The sequence below is a fragment of the Nothobranchius furzeri genome, chromosome 17 (genome assembly GCF_043380555.1).
Source record: "Nothobranchius furzeri strain GRZ-AD chromosome 17, NfurGRZ-RIMD1, whole genome shotgun sequence".
Taxonomy (NCBI): Eukaryota; Metazoa; Chordata; class Actinopteri; order Cyprinodontiformes; family Nothobranchiidae; genus Nothobranchius; species Nothobranchius furzeri.
Window position 1 is genome coordinate 37,774,693 of NC_091757.1, and position 10,230 is coordinate 37,784,922.

General features: G+C 40.7%; 1 long non-coding RNA gene across 1 annotated transcript; it reads left to right on the forward strand.

Moving 5' to 3' along the window:
- Positions 1-279: 279 nt before the first annotated feature.
- Positions 280-2,891, forward strand: LOC107393864 (uncharacterized). Its single transcript, XR_008559197.2, has 3 exons — positions 280-1,441; positions 1,576-1,799; positions 1,867-2,891. It is a non-coding gene; the product is annotated as an uncharacterized lncRNA (long non-coding RNA).
- Positions 2,892-10,230: the final 7,339 nt, after the last annotated feature.

Below are 10,230 nucleotides of genomic sequence, written 5' to 3' on the forward strand. Positions count from 1 at the left end.
TTCTGCCCATAGCCTGTCAAGGAAGAAAGACCCCTAGTGTCCTCTGTAATTTTCATAGGTCAGAGCTGACAATGGACACTTTGATAGAGAAGCTGTGGAGATGTAAATCAGCCAATAGAAGAAGACAAAACAACTGTCCTCCCCCCACCCCCCCACCCAACCAGAAAAAGGAGGAATTTAGATTTAAAAGAGTCAGTGAGTGCAACACAAGAGAGTAAAAAAAAAAGAAGCTAGAGACATCCTCTCAACCTGCTTTATTTTCCTCTTTTCAGATGAACACTGTGGATGGAGATGGGGAGGTGTGGGGAGGCAGAAGTTGTTAAATGGTGCTGGGGGAACTATTTCTGTCAGTCCGGCTCATTCCTGGGAAAGTTTGGAGCATCTTCCCTATTGCTTGGCACCTGGAGTGGATCGCTGGGAATCTGAACAATGACAGTGAGGTTGGTGGGTCGACAGAGCGCGGTCCAGCTCCGCTCCAGACGTGGACACGCTCCAGGCCTCCCTTAATCCAATCACCACAGCAGCCTCGGGGCTGAAAAGACCCTCTGGAAAGGGTGGGAAAGCCTCCAGCAGCAGCAGTCACATTTAGCATATGCCTCTTTAGCTCATGTAAATAAGCTCACTGGTGAAAATGTATTAACAGAAAAAATGAGGGTGTTCAGGAGAACGAGAGATGGAGGATTTGAGTCTACTCAGAAGTGATATTTAACCTTTAAAAAGGGTAAAAGTCAATAACAGATACTATGTTCTTGTTGTTTTTAGCTTTAGCTCAAATAAACTGAATCTACATCTAACAGGATTGGTGGGCTAACAGCTAGGCCAGGATTTCACAACCTTTACAATTACCTTGATTAAAATAAAGTTCAGAATCAAAATACACTTTTAAATATGGAATAAGGATGACTTGTCAGATAAAAGCTATGAAACTTTAGGATGCTTCACTTATGTATTAACCCTTTGATGCATGAATTATGAAATCTTCAACCATGATTTTTTTTAGCAATTTTTTCATTCCTCTTTAGGTGTGAATGAAACAAATTTCAACTCATATTTTTTTAACATTTAATAATTTACAAATAATTTATTACATGTCCACCTCAGTGGACAGCGTGTATTCTGAACATGAAAGATGTTGGCTTGACTTACTGAAGTCCAAATGAAGGGGCTCAAATGCAATAAAGTCTTCAACAGCTGTGTTTAATAGAATAAATAAATAAATAAATAAATAGCAGTTTTGAGTACCTGTCCACTGTAGTGACCATTATGCATCAAATGTCACGGTCCATGGTGAGCTTCCTGCATATAACCCTGTTTCCCTCTGAGCATTGTTTCAGGTGGGCGTGTCTGAGAGTCTCCAGCTGCAGCTAATCCTGTCATCGAGGTCCAGGGGATTTAAGGAGCAGTGTGACACTTCACTTCGCCGGATGATTACTCTGTTTGGGTAGCTCTAGCCTTTTACCTGTCTCGATCCCGTGGTTTTTTTCTAGTTCCTGTGCGCCTTACTTGATTTTGTGAATTTTTGCTGGATTTCCTGTCACCAGAAAACCCTGACTACTCTTCCCTGCTCTGCTCCAGGTTTCGCTCCACACTCCACCATCTCCATAACCAGTTTGGACTCCTGCATCCCAGATCACGCTGTCTCCTCCCCTGGCCGCCCGCTCTCAGCCGCTCACCTGACCTCACCAAACCTCTGCTCCTACCTCCCCTCTGGTTCAACAGTTACTTCACCTTCTGGATCCTTCCTGCTCACCCGGACCTGACTTAGCCCTCCCTGAGCCTCTCACCACTACCTACTATCAGTAAGCTCCCTTCCTAAAATTATCCTCCGTCATTCCCACCAAATACTCACTCTGTCTCCCTCCTCAGAATCACCTCCTGGAATTTTGCTGCCAGTCCTGCACTGCGTCTGTTCCCGTTCTTCCCGTTACTCATCATTCAATAATAAAGACGTTTTACGTACTTACCGGTTCTCAGTGTTGTGATTCTGCATGTCGTGGGTCAAGAAACTGCCACCCACCTTGACATCAAAGGGTTAAAGATGGACAGGAAGCTGACAGAGAGCTGGTGGAGCGCTTTGTGGCATGGTGTGGAAACAATCATCTGACCTTGAACGTGAACAAAACAAAGGAGATGATTTTAGACTTCAGAAGAAACAGGGTGGAGTCAAACACTGTTTCCATCATGGGAGAAGAAATAGAGGTGGTTGAGGAATACAAATATCTTGGAGTTCACCTGGACAACAGACTGGACTGGAGAAAGAGAACAGCAAAGCCGTTTACAAGAAGGGACACAGCAGACTGCACTTCTTGAGGACGCTTAGGTCCTTCAATGTCTGTAACAAGATGCTGCAGATCTTCTACAAGTCTGTTGTTGAGAGTGTAATCTCTTCAGCCATCGTCTGTTGGGGTAGTAGCATCAGAAGCAGGGACCTGAAAAGGCTCAACAGCCTAATAAAACAGGCTGGTTCTGTTCTGGGGACGACTGTGGAACCACTGGAGGAGATAATGCAAAGAAGGATTCTCCAGAGAATCAAGAAAATGATGGACAACCCTGAGCATTCTCTTCACAAGACTGTCTGACAACGGAAGAGTGTCTTCAGTCAGAGGCTTCTTCAGTTTCGCTGCAACACTGACCGCTACTGGAGATCCTTCCTGCCAACAGCCATTGTAATATACAATAACTCTTTGATGACTTGATTATTATTATTATTATGAGCTACTACATCAATCAATTTCCCTCTGGGATTAATAAAGTATTTTTGAATTTGAATTGAATTTATGATAAATGTTTGACATTTATTGATGTATTGTGTTAGGACAAATGAAAGAATCAAAACTTTCATGAAAATTAGGAAAACATTTCTTTTGTTTTTGCTTCCTTTAATAAAATGTAAACACACAGCAATGGCTACAACATGAGTCGTTATTCATAAAGCAAAGGTAGTAAGGCCATATTTGCATCTCAGCTTATGAACAGGCTAATTAGCTATTAGAGCAAACTGATGACCATTTTGGTATCATTATGTTGCTCAGTTTTTTTTATCACATATTTGCATAAAATTGTACAAAAACAGCAAAAACTAACATTTTTATGGTGTATTATGCTGGTATTTCTACCACAAAGAGCCACAGCTGAGGGTCTAAAGACCTGCAAGTGGCCCTGCAGCCGCAGATTTCAGACCCTTGGATTAGTTTCTAGACAGCAAAGACAAAAGTGGATTGCTGTTGTTTAACAGCTCATCTATTCAAAATTTTATAATTTTTCACATGGAGGTACATTTTACAAATTCATACACCATTTTCCATTGTGTCAGTACATTGTTAATTACAAGGAATTATTTTGCTGGAGCAAAATGAGGCACTTCCAGTGCATCCGGAGCTCAAGCCTGGCAGGAATGTCATCATTCTGCTGAAATAGCCCTACAAAGGCAGCATAAAGGTTTTTGAGATAACAAGACAGAATTTTGTTAAATTCAGGCAACTGGAGCTGTTGTGAGACAACAGCTATCTGCTTTGGTCTTTGAACTAGCCGTTAGCTTATCAATCCACTCAAATTGTAGGCTTGACTTAATTTTTCCACCGCATGGCTGTTTGGGATGCTATACATGATTAAAAATCTGGTAATTGTTTACATTTTTTAGAATGGTCCAAATATTTCTTTATCATCAGGACTCAAATGGATGCTGATGCTGCTTTGAGCTTCATGGATTTCTCATGAATTCACACGACTCAGTTTCATTTGAAAATACACCTCAGCTTATGCTCGTTTGTGTGTGTGTGTGTGTGTGTGTGTGTGTGTGTGTGTGTGTGTGTGTGTGTGTGTGTGTGAGCTGCAGGGCTGTGCAGAGGCCTCCGAGTGTGAATGAGTAGCGAAGCGGTCAGGCAGACAGACAGTGGTCAGAGATAAGCAGATGAAAGCCCGGGGGATGGCTGGTGGGGGAGAGATTGATCCATCAAAGTCTACAGACAGCCCGTGTGACATTTGATGCCAAAACCATAAAAACAGCCCATTGAAAAAAGCCAACATGTGTGAAGAGACACACTTAAACCTATCTCTTTTTCTGTTTTTCCTTCCAATGAGCAGAATTTAAAACCTATTGTTAAATCTAACAATTATTCAAAAATAGAATTGTGTAATTAAGTGTCAGGAAAACAACTTTTACCTTTCTGTCTGTTTAGTCAGTTAGACTTAAGCAGGTTTTATTGCACAGTTCATTATTTAAAAATCATGTTGCCTGACTCTGGTAATCATAAAATCTGTCTAAACCCCAAGTGAACAGTGAGAAATAAACACACACACACACACACACACACACACACACACACACACACACACACACACACACACACACACACACACACACACACACACACACACACACACACACACACACTCACACACACACATACACATACACACACACACACACACACACACACAAATCAGAAAGTCATATCCTGAAATTTGTCGAGGCAACACGATGTAATTGTTCCCTTTTGTGCATTTGCATTCACTCGTAGCTTCCCTTTTTAATGTTTACATGCAGGAATACAGGCTGGAAATTACTATTGGATAATGAACCCGTTTCACTTCCACTAGGTGCCAACAGCCTCAGGCTGCAGAACAGTCAAGCATCAACAACTCCTGGGTATACAGTGAAGCTGACAACAAGAACAGATCATCTCGGAAAAGGGCAACACGCCTCATTAAAATGTATAACTTGATTGTGCCGAATGATGATTCATACGTGAAATTATTTTTTAAACGAGCCAAAATCATATAAGGCTGTCACAGGGATGTAATTTTCACCAATTGATCCCATTTTTACGAGCAAAAACTTTATAAACTGCAGCAAAAATGGATTTTAGAAACTAGATATCACGACTGACCATTTAGGTCATTTAATAGCGTATTTATTCAGGAGACACCAGTTTCCCTCTCCTGGCTTTGTTTCTGTTGTGGTTTTTACGGGAGATGGGATGGAGCGATGGGATGGAACCCGTTCACGACTCCTGAGCTGTGGGAGCTACACACCAAGACACAGACAGCTCTGTCTCTCGTATCTGAAGAAGAAGAGCAGGAAAACGATGGCACTGAGGAATCATGAAACAGCGCCTTTGTGTCAGAGGGTTGAAAAACAGCCCATTTAGAGTGGTCTGCTTATTAGCTGAACAAAGAAAAGGGTCTGTCTCTGAAATCTGCTGCAAAGACTATTTAGTGTGTATACTGTATCAGGGGACAGCAAACAGGATCTTCTTTTCTGTGTCCATTCTGAATCTTCTCACAAAGGCATCATCCTCTTCTGGGCCTGCTCTGCTCCTTTCTAGCTCCTCTCCATTTACAATCTTTTAAGTTTCTCTGAAAGCAGCAAGCTTCTTTCAGTAAAACCTGCAGGATATGTTTGGTGTCATCTCAACTCTCGATTCACCACCGCTGACAATTCCACCATCTCTTTCTTCCAGCTTTCAGGCATCCATGACCATACGTTGTCTTTTTTTGGACGTGGACATGTTGTCTCCGAGGCCTGTGGTTGAGGTGATGGTGTGGGACACAGCTGTGGCTCGGTGCCTCCTTTTCCACCAGCGGGCAGATTTGTTTGTGCTGCCCGGAGTTTATTCATCCCCGTGTGTGAGACAGATTTACACGACTGTTCTGCGAGACATCATGTTGTTGTCATGTTGTGTGTGTCAAAACTCATCAGGTCACAGGTTTGTGTAAAAATAGATCAATCACACGTTTGAGGTGGTTAGTGTTTAACTCGCCAATTAGAGGCATATTTATTAAAAATAGCTCACTCATGGGAATGGCTTTTATTTCTTACACCGTTGCTTAAAGCAATGACTCTTCATGCAGCATCAAACAAATCTGACTAGAGATGCATTAAAAGTGGAAGGAATTGTGGCGGTAATCGAATAACCATGTGCTGATTTGGTTTTCTTTGAGTTCTGGTATTTATGAACACATCTGACACTCAAATATTTGCTAAAAAAGATTCAAACATGACCTTACCTGTCTTGCTGTTAGCAGCCCTGAGATGAACTCAGTCACTGACTTCACTAACCGTACATCGTCCTTGTGGTAAAGTCTTTTTTTAATCAATACATTTTCAGTGGTTTCTAGTAGGAAGGAATGCATTGTAAGTTATACCTGGAGCGGGGGCAGTAAGAGCACAAATCAGGTGAAGGATAAAGTAGCTTCGGACGTCAATATTTGGAATCCTATTTCCTGATATTTGGACATCTCGCCTCTGATCAGATAACAATGTGGCTTTACTACTGACTCTGTTTGCTCTGCAACACTGATGTTTTATCTCCACAAATAACACAAGCCTGGAGAAGGTCTGCTCTGTGGTGGAGTTGGTAATGCTAACAGTTAGCATCCACTAGCTGAAACATTCTATGCTGTTTCCTGGATGCTAAAACAACACCTGCCATCCCTGTTGTGAGTCAAGATGGGCGAGTCCATGGATGTTAAAATTTCTTTCTGGAGTTTTCCCCTTTCAGAAATTATGTTTGATTTGTTAGAAATTCGTAAAAGTGATTATCTTATCATGTTCTGTGCAATAAGCAATAAGTCTTTATTTTTTATTTTTTTTGCTAAACACCCCTTGCCCCACAGAGCTTCGTGCAATAGGAAACTGAGTGATACTTTCTCTGAACTGCATGGCGCTAAAGAGTCACATTTTTTCATCATGATTTCAATGGATTTCACACAAGGAGCCTTTAAATGTTTTAAAGTTGTAAGAGACCAGAGCTGGCCCAAGGCAAACACAAGTTAGGCAACTGCTTGTGGGCCCATACCACCAAATTATTTAACACTTTTAAGTAATACAAACGAAATGATATTGCACATGGAAAAACAATGTACAGTGGGGCAAAAAAGTATTTAGTCAGCCACCGATTGTGCAAGTTCTCCCACTTAAAATGATGACAGAGGTCAGTAATTTTCATCATAGGTACACTTCAACTGTGAAAGACAGAATGTGAAAAAAAAATCCATGAATTCATATGGTAGGATTTTTAAAGAATTTATTTGTAAATCAGGGTGGAAAATAAGTATTTGGTCACTTCAAACAAGGAAAATCTCTGGCTCTCACAGACCTGTAACGTCTTCTTTAAGAAGCTTTTCTGTCCTCCACTCGTTACCTGTATTAATGGCACCTGTTTGAACTCATTATCTGTATAAAAGACACCTGTCCACAGCCTCAAACAGTCAGACTCCAAACTCCACTATGGCCAAGACCAAAGAGCTTTTGAAGGACACCAGGAAAAGAATTGTAGACCTGCACCAGACTGGGAAGAGTGAATCTACAATAGGCAAGCAGCTTGGTGTGAAAAAATCAACTGTGGGAGCAATTATCAGAAAATGGAAGACATACAAGACCACTGATAATCTCCCTCGATCTGGGGCTCCACGCAAGATCTCATCCCGTGGGGTCAAAATGATCATGAGAACGGTGAGCAAGAATCCCAGAGCTACACGGGGGGACCTGGTGAATGACCTGCAGAGAGCTGGGACCACAGTAACAAAGGTCACCATCAGTAACACACTACAACGGCAGGGAATCAAATCCTGCAGTGCCAGACGTGTTTCGCTGCTGAAGCCAGTGCATGCAGGCCCGTCTGAAGTTTGCCAGAGAGCACACGGATGATACAGCAGAGGATTGGGAGAATGTCATGTGGTCAGATGAAACCAAAGTAGAACTTTTTGGTATAAGCTCAACTGGTCGTGTTTGGAGGAAGAAGAATATTGAGTTGCATCTCAAGAACACCATACCTACTGTGAAGCATGGGGGTGGGAACATCATGCTTTGGGGCTGTTTTTCTGCTAAGGGGACAGGACGACTGATCAGTGTTAAGGAAAGAATGAATGGGGCCATGTATCGTGAGATTCTGAGCCAAAACCTCCTTCCATCAGTGAGAGCTTTGAAGATGAAACGTGGCTGGGTCTTCCAACACGACAATGATCCCAAACACACCACCCGGACAACAAAGGAGTGGCTCCGTAAGAAGCATTTGAAAGTCCTGGAGTGGCCTAGCCAGTCTCCAGACCTCAACCCCATAGAAAATCTGTGGAGGGAGTTGAAAGTCCGTGTTGCTCGGCGACAGCCCCAAAACATCACTGCTCTCGAGAAGATCTGCATGGAGGAATGGGCCAAAATACCAGCTACTGTGTGTGCAAACCTGGTAAAGACCTATAGTAATCGTTTGACCTCTGTTATTGCCAATAAAGGTTATGTTACAAAGTATTGAGTTGAATTTTTGTTATTGACCAAATACTTATTTTCCACCCTGATTTACAAATAAATTCTTTAAAAATCCTGCCATGTGAATTCATGGATATTTTTTTCACATTCTGTCTCTCACAGTTGAAGTGTACCTATGATGAAAATTACTGACCTCTGTCATCATTTTAAGTGGGAGAACTTGCACAATCGGTGGCTGACTAAATACTTTTTTGCCCCAATGTATATATTATTTTTTAGTCTCATTTGTGTCAAAAAGTGCCATTTTTTATATTGATTGTTCATTTTGCACGAAATTTTAAGAACAAAAGATAGTTAACTCAACTTGTTTACTGTAACTTCAGTGTTTGCCTGTTGATGTTACTTTAAAATAATTTAATAATGAATGCACCCCACTTAAATAGCTCTGCATTTTAAAATGTTAATTTTTTTAGAGCAATTCTTTTGGTTTGCTACTCCTGTAAAATCTAAATCAATAGCCATTATAGCACCAGTATGACTTAAGCTACTTAGAAAACACACTAATGGTAGCAGGTATGTTGCACACATTGTGTAGCCTTAGAAAGATTAATAAACTGGTGTTGACATGTTGCTATATTGGGGACCAAAGAAATGCCTGCTTAGGGCCCCACAAAGGCTTGGGCCGGCCCTGTAAGAGACCACATGAGTTTCATTGCTGGCATGATGCAGTAGACATTGTTGTGGTATCCATGCTTTTATTGAACTTTTATGACAATGTCATCAAAATGTCAAATTCTCAATCTGTCAGCTGGGCTGATGTTGCATTATTGTTATTTTTTGCTTTCATAGTTAAGACAACTTCTACTAAATAACAGCCATAAATAATAAATGTTTAATGACATTGAAGAGGGTATTATTTTACCAAAAGAGGTTCAGGTTTCAAATGCAAACCTCACATTACTATGTGCTTTTTGCAAAGCTAATCAAGCCTGAAGAGCCACACTGCAGGTATGGTGACTCCACAACGAGCCAAGAAACAAGAGACGTCAGTTTTATTGATACTGTGAGGAATTTATAATTGTGGCCTGAATTTTAAATGAGTATATTTTTCTAAATACCCCCCGGAAAAATTCTAAAAGTGATAAATATTGATGCTTCCTTCAGAGAAAAGTGCTAAGAAATATTTATGAAGAGGAACATTTGTAAAACTGGTCATACACGAAGAATTAACAAAATCCAATAATGCAATGGAATGATTTGAGATGTTATAAATATTTTTGTATCAACCAATTTAACTTTTTATTCAATTAAAAAGAAAGCATTAATTAAAGCTGCTATCAAATGTATTAAGTACATGTCCTGATTTAGACAGCCAGTAAAAGTGAACCGCGAATGTTTAGTTTGGAGCTTTCAGTAATAATTTCCTTCTTTGTCTTTCTGAAGTTTCAACCGTGGTTCACCCTGTTGACCAGCTGTTGTGTCGACAACAACAACCTTATGGCGGCGGCACAGTTCTTTAGGTTATTCAGCTTCCTAACGATTGTGTACAGGTGAGTAGGAAAGGCATTCAACCCCTCTTTATCGAGGACATAAACTCTGGCTGCAAAAACACAACTTAGCTGTATCTGCAAAGATATGCTTCATAATGTTCATCATTATAAAGTTTATGGTGTTGATATCTATGATAAATTTGATAACTCTAAATTTTTCTCTTCATGCTGTAACGGAACCTTTATTGGACCATACCTACACCATTAAACAAACATCAGCCTAATTCATACATATTTTAATGTTCTACATTTTTCCAATACTGCCTTAGAGGCAGCCTGCAGTGACGAAATAATCATCATTAGGAAGTACAAGGTATAGGCAATCAATAGTTATACATTTGATTGACATGCTAGTTTGTTCTAATCCCTTGGAAAGTTTCCTCATGTCTGAGATTTGACAAGAATTTCCAACAGATTTCACTCTCTTTTCTTCATCCCTCCTATTGAATATTTGCAAAGAGACCATGTTATCAG